Source organism: Thamnophis sirtalis, unplaced genomic scaffold (assembly GCF_051295495.1).
Source record: "Thamnophis sirtalis isolate CommonGarterSnake01/CBP01778 unplaced genomic scaffold, rThaSir2_p1.2 scaffold_1, whole genome shotgun sequence".
Taxonomy (NCBI): domain Eukaryota; kingdom Metazoa; phylum Chordata; class Lepidosauria; order Squamata; family Natricidae; genus Thamnophis; species Thamnophis sirtalis.
Genome location: NW_028261381.1, coordinates 66,862,246 through 66,877,038, shown reverse-complemented (window position 1 = coordinate 66,877,038; position 14,793 = coordinate 66,862,246).

Below are 14,793 nucleotides of genomic sequence, written 5' to 3'. Positions count from 1 at the left end.
GAAATAATCAAAGAGAGAATCAACCTACAAATAAGAAATTTCCTGACAAACCAATTAATCAGTAGAACAGCTTGCCTTCAGAATTGTGAATGCTCTATCACTGGAGGTTTTGAAGAAGAAATTGGAGAAATTGCCATCTCTTTGAAATGGTACTATAGGATCTTCTGCTTGAGCAGAGGAGTTTGGACTAGAAGACCTCTGAGGTCCCTTCCAACTTTCTTAGTCTGTTATTCAGATAGTTCTTGATTTACAACCACAATTGGGACCAGAATTTCTGTTGCTAAGCAAGGTGGTTATAAATGAATTGTGCCTGATTTTATGACTGTTTTTGTCACAGTTGTTAAGTGAATCACTGTAGCTGTGAAGTGATACAATTGTTAAACAAATCTGGCTTCCTCCATTGACTTTGCCTGTTGGAAGCCATCTGGGAAGGTCACACATGGCAATTAGGTGACCCTCGGACACTGCAACCCTCATAAACACATGCTGGTTGTCAAGCGCCTGGATTTTGATCATATGGCCATGGAGATGCTGCAACAGTTGTAAGTGGGAGGACTGCTCATAAATCACTTTTTTTCAACGTGTGTGTAACTTTGAACAGACCCTAACCAAATGGATGTAACCTGAGGGCTACCTGTAATTACAAATTTGAATCTCATCATCTTCTCTCACCCGCCAGATTTGATACCATTTAATTTCCTCTTCTCTTCTCAAAACTGAAGAATCAGCTTCATGGGGAAATGTTTGATTCAAATGAAGAGATGGATAGGACTGTCAGCAGAAAAACTCTACATTTTGAAGTGCATCAGAAAATGATGTAACTTTATTCTTTGAAGATATGGAAGAAACCATATATTGTTTTTTTTAATGATATATTGATCTGTGGGGGGGGGGTAAGTGTGATTTTAAAAAGTAACACAGTTACTGACCAAATGAAGAGAAAGAAATCTGAAACTAAATGCAGCAGAATGTAGATTTAGATTGGCAAAATAATATATTTGAGCCACACTCTCATAATAGATGGTGATGATATTAAAATGGAGGCTATTATTAACTGCATGGTCCACAGAATGGGTTGGAATTACCAAGTTTTTAAGGATGGTTATTTGGTTTCATTTACCGTATTTTTCAGAGTATAAGACACACGTTTTTCCCTCAAAAAAGAGAGTGAAAATCTGGGTGCATCTTATACACTGAATACAGCATTTTTTGCCTCCCGAAACCCTGTTCCTTCACCAAAATGGCCGTGCATATCCTTTAGGAGGCTTCCAGAGAGCTCCTGGGGGCTAGGGAGGGCAGAAATGAGCAAAAAATGGGCTGGTTTTTTTTGCTCATTTTGCCCCCACCCCAGGAGCACACTATAAGCTTCCTAAAGGCTTCCATGCCCCCTTTTTTGCAAAAATCAAATCAAAAATCAAAAGAAAACACTAAAAAACCCACCCTGCTCTTTGTAATGCTTTGTACACTCTAGTTTTACCTTCTGAGGAATACATGTTATGCATTTTTCTATTTAGACTGTTCAAAATAACACAGGGAAATAGAGTAGAAAGAATAATATAATCATTCATGTTAGACTAGGCATAGAAGCCCAGTAATGAATATTGCATAGCTGTAAAGCCATAAATACCTAGAAGCCCAATAATGAATTTTGACCTTTTGAAAACACCATGTATATTTACCAGCTGAAGCTGGCATAATGAAAACTATCATCTTACAGTGTTTTGTGACTGGAAGCCAGATGCTGTTTCAAGCCAGAATGGGATAAGCAGAGGGCTCTGCATTATGCATCAGCCTCTTGCAGAACAGACTAGAAAATGAAAAGGAAGAACTTTGGGCAAAATGCTGTGAATGATTCCTAGGATAACAAAGAGATACTTTAATGAAGAATGCTACTGGAATTCAGGATCCAATGAAATGGACTGCATTCTCTCTCCATCACCCACCAGCCTGCACCATCTTTCATTTACATAACTGTATGAAGCCACTTTCTGAGAAGTGTGTCTCTCATGGATTGCCTCTATTGATATCTTGTCCTCCCCGAAAGTCACACTTCATCTCCTCCCACTTGTCTGTTCTGCAAGGGATTGGATTCCAGTGCAAAGCTTGTGGCACACCTAAGCTTCCATCTGTTCTGTTGCCAGTGCCAATTGTGAGCATTCACACAAAGCTTGGGAAAGAAACAGGGCTATATTTTCAACAAAGAATCCTGCGCATGGGTCTAAAGCCCATGAAACCATCATAATTAAAACATTGAAGTACGGATGGATGCATCTTTAAAGTCTTGTCAATTATCAACTTTAATTGATACACTACAGGTAGTTCTTGACTTATGACCACAATCGAGCCCAACATTTATGTTGCTACGTGAGACATTTGTTAAGTGAGTTTTGCCCCTTTTTCGACCTTTCTTGCCACGGTTCTTAAGCGAGGCACTGAAAGTTGTTAAGTTAGTAACACGGTTATTAAGTGAATCTGGCTTCCCCACTGCCTTTGCTTGTCAGAAGATTGCAAAAGGGGATCGCATGTCCCTGGGACACTGCGACTGTCATAAATATGAACTAGTTGCCAAGCGGTTGAATTTTGATCATGTAACCATGGTCCTAAATGTGAAAAGTAGTCATAAGTCTATTTTTTCATTGTTGTTGTAACTTTGAATGGTCACTAAATGAATGGTTGTAAGTTGAGGAGTTCATGTAAAGTGGAGTGAGACAACAGCCAGGGTTACTTATAACTCAAATCTGTCTCTCTTTTTAGACTCCTAGAATCCCTTTCAACTAATGTGCCAAAAGTGGACATCAAGGTTCTGCTGTTCTGAGGACAAAAAGGCAGAGATTTATAAATTAAAAAGTCTGTCTCTTTTTAATACTTCCATTCTTGAGTCAACAGAAAATTCTACTGTCCTATTGCCTTTCATGGCCCAGGCCTCAAACTCTAAATTAGAAGAAACTCCTCCATCTGAACCTGTGGAATGTCAAGTCTCAAGAGGCAACAAACCAGGAATTACATGAGGCTGATGGAATACTGCATTCGGTTTTGGTCGCCACGATGTAGAAAAGATGTGGAGACTCTGGAAAGAGTGCAGAGAAGAGCAACAAAGATGATTAGGGGACTGGGGGCTAAACCATATAAAGAACTGGGAGTTTTATATGTCTAGTTTAATGAAAAGAAGGAGTAGGGGAGACATGATAGCAGTGTTTCAATATCTCAGGGGTTGCCACAAAGAAGAGGGAGTCAAACTATTCTCCAAGGCACCTGAGGGTAGAACAAGAAGAAATGGGTGGAAACTAATCAAGGAGAGAAGCAACTTAGAACTGAGGAGAAATTTCCTGACAGAACAATTAATCAGTGGAACAGGAGTTGTGAATGCCCCAACACTGGAAGTCTTTAAGATTATGTTGTCTGAAACGGTATAGGGTTTCCTGCCTAGGCAGGGGGTTGGACTAGAAGACCTCCAAGGTCCCTTCCAACTCTGCTATTGTATTGTATTGTAATAGGAATCATCTGGAAAAATGGAGCAGTCAGATGAAGGTGACATAAGGCTCCCAGGACCCCTTCCCTCCAAAATAACCTTACATATAGGGAGGAGAACAGAGCAGCAATACCACTTAGATATATACAGCTTCACAGTGCTTTACAGCCCTCTCTAAGCAGTTTACAGAGTCAGCCTATTGCCCCCAACATTTTGGATCCTTATTTTACCCACCTCAGAAGCAAGGGTGGGATTCAGCTGGTTTGAACCTGCTTGGGTGAACTAATTTTGCTAATTTTCCATCTGATTCACCAAATCTGTACTTGGAAGGAAGGGCTGGCTCAGCCCACCCTGCCCCTCCCCTCCCAGGAGTCTCTACGTGGTCCATTCATCATGCCAAGTAACTGCAGGGCCCGCACAGAGGCTCTGGAAGGGTGGAAAATGGGCTTCCCAGAAGTTCCGGAGTTTCCAAAACAGGCCTGTTTCAAGCCTCCAGAGGGCCTCCGGAGTCTGGGGGAAGACGTTTTTGCCCTCCTGGAGGCCCACGGAAAGCTTCCGGAGCCTGGGGAGGGCGAAAAACAAGCCTCCCGGAAGTTCTGGATGTCCAGAGGTCCTCCAGAGCCTGGGGAGACCATTTTTACCCTCCCGGAGGCTTGACAAAACCCTCCAGAGCCTGGGGAGGGCAAAAATGCTCCTTTGCGTTACTGTGCAAGGGCCAGGAGTTGCTCCGAAGCTTCAGGCACCCAGGGAGGGGGGGAAATGCTGTCTGACTGCCCCCTCCAGAAGCAACCTCAGAAGTTTTCAAGCTCGTATGGAGAGGCGGGTTTGTTTTTTTAAGAAAACCCTGAAAAAGTCACAAGATCCAGAGCTGCCAGTCTCTGGTAAGATGCACCTCTTGTGGCCCACCCCATCCCTTGCCCCACTTGCCACTCTAAATTGCACCCCACTGCGAGAGTCTCTCAGCCATTGTGTGCAGGGAAAAACCTTGCACAGTAAAGAAAAACTTCTCATGAGTGTGAGGCAATTAACAACTTCTTGCACTCACTGAAATCTATTCTTTACTATGCAAGGTTTTTCCCTGCACACAACAGCTGAGAGACACTTGTAGTGGTGTGCAATTTGGGGGTGCAGGTGGGGCAGAAAATGAGGCAGGGCGGGTCACGAGATGCGCATCTTACCAGAGATTGGCACCTCCAGATCTTGCGGCTTTTACAGGGTTTTCTTTAAGAAAACCCGCCTCTCCAGACAAGCTTGAAAACTTCAGAGGTTGCTTCAGGAGGGGGCAGTCAGACAGCATTCCCCCCCCTCCCCAGGTGCCTGCAACCTCGGAGCAACTCCCGGCCTATGTATAGTAAAGAAAAACTTCTTATGAATGCGAGGCAATTAACAACTTCTCGCACTCGTGAGAAGTTTTTCTTTACTGTGCAAGGTGGAGCGGGTGAGCAATGAGGTGGAGGAACTGCAGGGAGCCTTCTGTGTGTTGCCCCCCTCCCAGCCTTTGAATGCACCTCTGTGCCATTTTCGGGTGCCCAGCTACCAGGCTGCCCAGTCCTTATCCCTACCGTGGCTACAATGACAGCAGTTTCAGGATATGCTAGCCCAGCTGGGAGGGGGGTCACCTACCCGGCAAGCTTCGTAGCCACATGGCTGCAAAGCTTGCCAGTCTGCCTCCCCGCCCCGCTGTCGTGAGCCAGCGGGTGGAGATACTGCAGGGCATGGCTGGGAGCATGCTAACCTTGCCCTCCCTGAGTGCCAGACTGTCCTATTGCCATTGCCCCTGCCTGGCTGGCTCCTGCCCGGCTCCCGAGCTAGTAGGTAGCAACCAGTTCCTCTAGCCCTCTGGATTGCCAACATGAGCATGGCTCTCCAGGAACTGCAATGGCAGCGGCTTCATCCAGGTGCCCCAGCAAACTTCATAGCCATATGGCTGCAAAGCCTGTGGACTTCACCTGTCCCCGCTGTGGCTGTAACAGTGTGGGGAGGAGGGTAGACTAGCGCAAATGCTTACCTGTGTGTAGCAGGAGGAGGCAGTTCTGTGGATGCACGTGGTGGGCGAGGCAGGGCAAACATCTGAGCTGGTTCAGGGGTGTCTACCAGTTCAGCGACCGAGGCCCAATTTCCACTACCGGTTTGCCCGAACCGATGCGAAACAGTAGGAACCCACCTCTAGAGTAGGCCATGCCCCCCCCCCCATGGCCATGCCCCCCCAGCAACTGGGCAAAGAATCGATTGCTAAAAATTTTCAATCCCACCCCTGATATAGGCTAATTGTAAAACTAATTCATGTACCCAGCATATTTTGCACTTGAGAGAATGGGAAATCAGCTAATCTTTAAATATTGTCTTTTCCTCTTATGGATTCTTATGTTAACAAATGCCAGTGAGTAGAATATTTAGATAGTCACTAAGCAACAAGACTTACGAGATAATCATACATTGTGAGTTGACACGATCTGTTCTGTTCAGGATCCAATCTTCTTAAAGGCCTTGTAGTAACATGTAGATATGGGAAATACAGCTGAAGTGCCTGATGTCTATGAATGCATTTTTAAATATCATTCCCATCCATTGCATTGTCAGAAGTGTGATATTTAATGGTTATACAGCAGCTAAGTAAATCTTTACATTTACAGAAGGATTTTCATTACCGAGAAATTGTGTTTCTTATACACACAACTCATGGTTCTATGATGCTGATCAGTAATAAAAGTAAATATGACTCCTCCTTTTGGAGAATGTATTTATTTTAGTGAAGTCCTGATAGTCCCATGGCTTTCCAAGGGCAAGGAACTTGCAATACTGCAAACAAAAGAGGCCTGTGCTTTGACATCATTAAAAATAAATCAGCAAACTGGAGACAATTCCACAGATGACACAAGGCCATAGCTTTTGAGCTCTTGGAATGAAAAAGAGGTATTCTGTTTTGATATAAAGAGGCAACCCAATTGCAAATATCCCTCCTGCTATTTTGCGGTGCAAAGGTGACCATCATCCCAAGGAAGAAAATGCTAGAGTTCAGGAGGACTTGTTAAAAATAAGACCAAAATTAAACTAAAAATCAATTGTGGGAAACTGGAGGAGGCTGACTACCAGTACATAAAACAGCAGTTGATATAAATAATGGCTGAAAATCAAGTCAGATTACGTCAAGCTACATCTGGGGGTACTTGTTGGGAAACCTCTAAGGTAGGGGTTGTCCAACCTTGCAAACTTTAGGAGTTGTGGACTTCAATTCCCAGAATTCCCCAGCCAGCCATTCTGGAAGTTGAAATCCACAAGCCTTAAAGTTACCAAAGTTGTCTCTTTACTCTAAATATGCGATTTAGAGGTTTCCAGGCAAGCACCACCAGATCCAACCTTGCTTGCCTTCCATCTTCAAATAAAATATTGTTAAGACTACTTAATAGTTAAAGATGAAAAAAATGTTTTTAAAAATTCTCTTTTGCACATTGTATGTTTAAACATGCACTGTATTGTCTTTTCAATTAAGTCAATTAAGGCTAAGAAATATGATCTTTTGAAACATTTGCAATATGTTAGATTGGCCACCCATTACATGGGAGGTAGGGTTAAGTAACCAGGAATGGATGGTGATCTTTGGTATGTTTGGGGAGCATTGGGGGGTACAAGCAGAACCCCCTAGACCCCTCCACAGCTGCCTTCTCAATCATTTCCCTTCCCATGTTTGTCCTCTGCAATGGCACTGTATTTCTTGTATTCCTACCATTGAAACTAATTTTTCCTCCTGGCTTCCAATAAAAGGTAAAGGAGACACTGCTTCCATTGGGAAGAAAAGAAGGATCATGTTTGAAACATTCCCCAATATCCGTGATGGTGAACCTACAGCAAGTTGGCATGCAGAGCCCTCTCTGGGGGGAGGACGCGTGCTGTTGCCCTAGCTCAGCCAGCTGGTCATTAGGTTTCCGGCACCCAGGCGCATGCACATGTATGCACACTGCACATCTTCCGGTTTGGGCACTCTGTGCCTAAAAGGTTCTCCATCACTGCCCTATATCTATCCATTTCAATCCCTTCCTCTCCACACCCCTTGTGCAAGAAGAGCTGAAGAGGCCCAACAACTAATTCATTTCCGTTCTCCCACTCTACAGGACCCAGCACATAGTCACAACAGAGTTTAGTTTCCTCATTCTTCTATCTATCTATCTATCTATCTATCTATCTATCTATCTATCTATCTATCTATCTATCTATCTATCTATCTATCTATCTTATCTATCTTATCTATCTATCTATCTATCTATCTATCTATCTATCTATCTATCTATCTATCATCTATCTATCATCTATCTATCTATCTATCTATCTATCTATCTATCTATCTATATTGATTGATTAGCCTATATGCCATATCAACGTACAGGTTCAAACAAATTTACCAATAAAATTATAAATAAACAATTTAAAATGAGAGTAGAGTAAAATACAATAGTTATAGGATAAAATATAATAATTTAATACATAAATACACTACATTGCCAAAAGTATTCGCTCACCCATCCCAATAATCAGAATCAGGTGTTCCAATCACTTCCATGGCCATAGGTGTATAAAATCAAGTACCTAGGCATGCAGACTGTTTTTACAAACATTTGTGAAAGAATGGGTCACTCTCAGGAGCTCAGTGAATTCCAGCATGGAACTGTGATAGGATGCCACCTGTGCAACAAATCCAGTCGTGAAATTTTCTCACTCCTAAATATTCCAGAGTCAACTGTCAGTTGTATAATAAGAACGTGGAAGTGTTTGGGAACAACAGCAACTCAGCCACGAAGTGGTAGGGCACGTAAACTCATCCAACATCAGTGTGTGACCTCACAAATGCGTTTCTGGAAGAATGGTCAAAAATTCCTATAAACACACTCCTAAACCTTGTGGACAGCCTTCCCAGAAGAGTTGAAGCTGTTAGAGGTGCAAAGGGTGGACTGACGTCATATTGAACCCTATGGATTAGGAATGGGATGTCATGCACAGTAAGTTCATATGTGAGTAAAAGCAGATGAGCGAATACTTTTGGCAATATAGTCTATATAAAATAGAATAAAATGACATAAAATTATATTTCTGTATCACCCCAGGATTCAACCCCAATCAGTTCCTATATATGTCAATCTCAGTCGTACCATTTTCGTCAGAAATTGTGCTGTATTAAATGTCATTTTCAGTATCTGGCCACACATGAGGTAAGTTGTTTTAATATGAGCCTCCCACTGAGCCATACATTTAATATGTGGATCAAGGTATTTCTCTCTCACCTCCTTATACAAACAATAATCAAACAATATATGAGTCGGATCTTTTAGTATCTATTTCTGTCCCAGAATCTTCTCATATATTCTTGCTTTCATGCATTTTTTTAACTTGGGAAATGCCCAAATGGGGTATGAAGGATGAGGCAGAGAAGCCCAGGTAGAGTCCCTAAACAGATCCCACCCTCCTTCATGCTGTGGTGCCCAGATATTTTCCCTGCTACTTATTGACATGTTAAAAACAGCAAAGACTAGAGAAGAAAAGTATTCAAGGACTTGCACCGCTTCATTTGGCAGTTATTTGGAATAGCTACAGAGGAGAGGAAGGAAGGACAGCCCGATAGGGGTTGGCAACAAGGCAGCAAATTTTATGCAGACACTGACATTGTTTTATGTGTATTCAAGTGTACAGTACTTTAGTTCAGTAGGGTGGAAAGGCCTTTAGAGAAAGAAGTGAGACAATTGGCTTAAATCCTGGCATGTAAAGACATGACCTGCTACCTATCACCCTTCGACTAATTCCCTTCCATTCTGGAGCCCTAGATTACCTTTCTGTTTCACTAATGAAATACGTAAGCACCAGCCCCACTTTATGTCAATGTCCCATTTTTAGTACAAGCGCAGCCTGACCAGAGTATTCGTGGTGCCATTTCCTTTTGCCTTGCCAAATAGTTCTCCCCAGAGGGATTTCAGAAGCATCAGCCTGGCTCCAAATCCAGGAAATTTACATTTAAAAAAAAAAAAAAAAAACACCCATAAATTGAATTTTTCCAGTGCTCTATATTTAGTTGTTATGTGACATTGAATCAGAAATTGCCTTGCTACTTGGAATATCTCCGTGTGTTTATGATTTTATTCTCTTGAACTGGACAGCGGCATCTCCTCTTTTGTGAGACACACACACACACACACTCCTGCACCTACCTTTAAATTTGTTATGATACCCTGAAAATATAAACTCCCGTGGGATAAATAAATCTGTCATTTCACTGTAGTCAGCAGAGCTTCCATAATTTAGTCTAGCTTGACGTTCTATCCTGTTTTCTATATTAAGCACTCTTGTCTCCTATTAGCTCCAGGGTGTTTTTCTTTCTTTCAATTATTATGAAGCTCAGTCATCTCTTTTCACAACCTTCTAAACAGTTCCCTGGGTCAAGATCTTTTGAAATTTTCCCTTAACCCACGCAATAACTTATGAGAGCATTTTAGTCATCAGCACAGCTTTGTGGGCTGCCCCTGGCAGAGCAAAAGGGCTAAGAGGGGGAACAAGGGAAATACTTGACTTCATATCCGAAATTCATACAATAAGAAAGGACGTGCTTCCAGATAAAACTTTCATTACGTAGAGATATCAAATGTTTCAGCAAAGAGAGGAGGAGGAATTCACACGTTGCAGCCCGCCTGTATCTTCCTTCACATAAAATCATCTTGATGTTCAAGTTGAGTTTGATTCCTGGTGACACACCATGTTTTCCCCCTTTGACAACTAACTCTTAGCAGTAATTGCTCTGGTTTACTCTTTCCTTTTTCCATGTTGCTTTTCCATTTTCCTAATGATCTCCTGCAAATATTAACCTTAACATTTTTCAGGATTCACTCACAGAAGTTAATCAATCACCACCTGTTATGACATGCTTTCTTTAGGGATGGACAATTATTAACATTTTCATTTTTTGTCAGTTTTTATTTCCCCGCCTAGATATTGTTTCCCCTTTCTCGCATTATTTTCGCCATTACTGCTGAATACATACTTTCTGTACCTGCTGTCCTAATAATCAAATGTTTGCAAACAAGTCTCCATAAAGCATGGTTTATTATTAGAGAAATTAAACATTTAAAAAAGCAAATTTGAGATTTCACAGAATTTTGGTTCTGGAAATACAAATGAGGTAATTTTATATTTAAATACTAAGTAAATAATTATCTCCAATTCTCTACTTATTTTTTTTGTAAAAAAAACCTCCAAAAATATTGAAGGAAATACTGAATAGCAGCAAAATGAAAATATCTTTTGTTAGGGAGTGAATCAAGCTATTATTCTGAAGTATCTCTGGATTTCTTTAAATATGTTTGGCATGGTAGAATTTTATTTATATGTTTATTTGTTTATTCCATTTCAAGACTACCTCAATTATAGACAGCTTATAGTACAGGATTAATACATCAGATAAATAACAGCTAAAAGCAAATAAATAAGACCAGAGTAATGCATGACATACATCATGGAAGAGAACAAGTCAAACATATCCCCTACACACACACACACATACACACACACACACACACACACACACACACACACACAAAAGACCATAAGGAAATACAACTGTCTGACTTCCCCAGGAACAGATGAAAGACCCAGGGTTTTACAGCATTGCAAAATCCAAACAGAGTTTAGGGCAGGTTGCTCTCAGGAGATATGCCAGTGATGGCTAACCTTTTTGGTGCCGAGTGCCCAAAGCAGGGGTGTGAAACCCCAAAATGCAATGTGAGCACCCCCCACATGCACTCCCCTGTACATGCCCCCTGCCCCCTGCCCCCTGCATGCATCCCGCCCTCAGGCATGCACCCTGTGCATGTTTCCCGTCCATATGCCCTGCCCCATGAATGCACCCCGCCCCATGCATGTGCATCCTCTGTGCATGCGCCCTACCCCCCCATCCATTTTTGGCTTCCAGGTTAGTGCAGGAGGTTTTCCAAGCCCAACAGGGGACATGGGGGGGGCGTGCATCACGCAACCCCCAAAATGTAATGTGAGTGCCCCCCGCACATGTGCATGCATGGCAGGCAGAGACCCAAAGACCAGCTGGCTGGTGGGAGATGTGCATGCATGCACGGTGAAGCTGGGCTGGGGCGATGGCTGACGTGCCCACAGAGAGGACTCTGTGTGCCACCTGTGGCATGTGTGTCATAGGTTCACTATCATAGGGATATGCTGTTTTCCACACGTCTACCAAGAAATCACATCTCTTAGGTCCTGCAAGCAAGAATGCTTGCCATCTTGTCCAGATCTTATGGATTGGGCATGAACACCAGGAAAAGGGCAGAAGTGAGAACCTAATCTCTGTGTAGGTGAAAAGCCTTGAATTTTACCTTCAAACCTACCAGTAGCCCAAGGCCACTCACAGAGCAGTAGTGTTATATGAGTGAAACAAGAAGCATTTAACCAGTTGTAGGTTCTATGCAACTTTCAAGAATAGCCAAAGTAAAACTCTTAAGTGGGCTGCTGGGGATTCTCAAGGGTTTGGGAGAACCTCTAGCTAAGTTTCTGTGCAGTTTGGAGAATTCCCAATCCCTCTCCTGGCTGGCCCCGCCCCGCCAACCCCTCCCCTCCCAGGAGTTACCACACAGCCAGTTTTGGATGCAGGGCGCATGCGGAGGCTTGGGGAAGGCAAAAAATGAACCTACCCAATGTTTGGGAAGGCCGGAAAGTGGCCCATTTCCAACCTCCAGAGAGCCTCCAGAGCCTGGGGAGGCCATTTTCACTCTGCCGGAGGCTCAGGGAAAGCTTCCGGAGCCCAGGGAGGGCAAAAATGTCCCCACCCTGTGGTGCAGAAAGGCTACTAGGCCATGCCCACCATGGCCACGCCCACCCAGAAACCGGGCAGAGAAAGTTTTGCTAAAATTTTTGCAGTGTAGCCCTGATAATACCTATAAAGGGAGCTGACTAAGGCAAGAGTGTCTGTGAGAAGCACTTCCCTTTCTTTAAAAGGATGTAACTGAAACACAAGATAGATCTCTGTAAAAGCTGTCTTGGCCATAGATGCCTCCTGCTCTTTGAGCAGGAGCCAAGTATCCAAGATGATCTTAAATTTTATACCAGTTCTACCTGGGGAAGTGCCATTCTGCTGAGTGTTAAAGATGGTAAATCACTATGAGTGGCAGTTTCTTGAAACCAAAGCCACTTAGTCTTGGCAGTGTTCTTAAGCTTGTTCTTCTCCATTGAAACACTAATACCTTGCATGCACGGTGACAAAATTTCCTGTCCAAAATGTCACTGTCCAACCTGGGGACAAGATGTAAAGCTGGATATAATTTGTCTACTTATGATACCTGACCTCATTCAGAATGGATGACTTCACTTATCATGTAGATCATTGGTTGTCAACCTGTGGTCCGCAGACTCTTGGGGTGGGGGGTGCAATGTCATCACAGGAAGTCCGTGAAGAAATATTATGATTTAAATTTTGAGTTGAGTCTTGGTGGTCCTTGGCCCTAACCCACAAAAGGTATTTAAAGGAGGGTGGAGAAAAGGTTGAGAACCAATGACTTAGATGTTAAATAGGAGTGGAGAAAGCGTTGAGACTTTTGGGACTCCACGAAAGAAAGGGCCTTGGGGTAGATCTGTCCCCATTTACCAATATTGAATAAAACTGGTCCCAAAGGAGGAGAACCATTGTAAAACAAAAGTATCCCTTATTCCCAACCCTCAAAGTCAGTCCAGAAAAATAAGAGCAGTGGTGGGCAGTGGTTAGAGTGGTTAGAGTGGTACTGCAGGCTGCTTCTGCTGACTGCCAGCTGCCTGCAATTTGGCAGTTCGAATCTCACCAGTCTTAAGATTGACTGAGCCTTCCATCCTTCTGAGGTCGGTAAAATGAAGACCCAGATTGTTGGGGGCAATATGCTTACAGCCTTAGGGCTGTAAAGCACTGTGAAACGGTATATAACTCTAAATGCTATTGCTATTGCTATATTATGATGTATCAGGTGCATACTGAAAGAGTATCAAATGCAGCTAAGACCAGGATGATCATATCATTCCAATCCCAAACTCACCAAAGATTATCAACAAACATGCTATCTTACTGTTGTACCCAACCCTAAAGCCTGACTGGAAAAGGTCCTTTATCAAAAAGGAAAGATTGAGAACTGATTAAAAAAAATCCATCAGTGGCTTCTTGAGAAGGGGGCATACCAATATCTCCTTGAAGGTAAACAGAATGACCCCCTCATTCAAACACTTGAAACCAGCAGTTTGTCACCTCCTGGGAAAACTAAGCAGGAGGGACATTGAACTAAAACATAGAAAGCAGCTCTGATATTCCAGAGAATCCTGTGCAATTACTTGACTTTTGCAGGCTTAAATTCCGCTTAGATAATAGAATTGTTCATCCAGGGTGCACTTCTTAATGAATCCATCAGATGCCTATAATATTTTTCACAGCAGCTGTTCTTCAGTTGTTCATCCTCAGCCCTCATGAGAGAGCAGGTTACCTTAAAAAAGGTTACTGGGGACATTTCTGCCAATGTATAATGTGAAGGAGGAATAAATAAACTTTGCTACTCTTTTCACTACTGTGTGAGCCTTAATATAGGACTCTACACATGTGTGATCGGATGAATTCTTCATCTTTCTCTAGCAGTACTTGATGTGTCACTTCTGATGCTTCATTTCCCAGAACATCTCCAAAAACCAGTAAGTCCAACAGATCAAAGAAGAAGAGAGGCAGATCAGGTGTAATCTTCTTTAATAAGCTGGATTTTATTTCATTTTAGCATTCCATTATTTCTTGATAAGTGGACATGTATGTATATGTGTGTATATGGAGTTTTAAGATTTTTTTTTTCTTCCATTCAATCAAGCCTGATTCTCATAGACTATCTGGACAAATCCATGCATTTTGGGGGTAAGCTTTTTCAGAAGTAGTTTGCCCTTGCCTCTTTCCTAGGCTGAGAGAAAGTGATTCATTCTAATGACCAGAAAGTGACTACAAGTAGTCCCTGACTAACAACCGTTCATTTAATGACTGTTTAAAGTTACAACGGCACTGAAAAAAGTGATGTTTTTTGCACTTACAATTGTAGCAACCCCAGTCATGTGATCAAAAGTAGGTAACTGGCATGTATTTATCCCAGTTGCAGTGTCCCAGGGTCATGTGATGACTTTTTGTGACCTTCTGACATGTGTAGTCAATGGGAAAGCCAGATTCACTTAACAACTGTGTTACTAATTTAATAACTGTGATGATTCCCTTAACATTGGGGCAAGAAAGGTTGTAAAATGAGGCAAAATTCACTTAACAACTGTCTTGCTTAAAAACATAAGTTTTGGCCTCA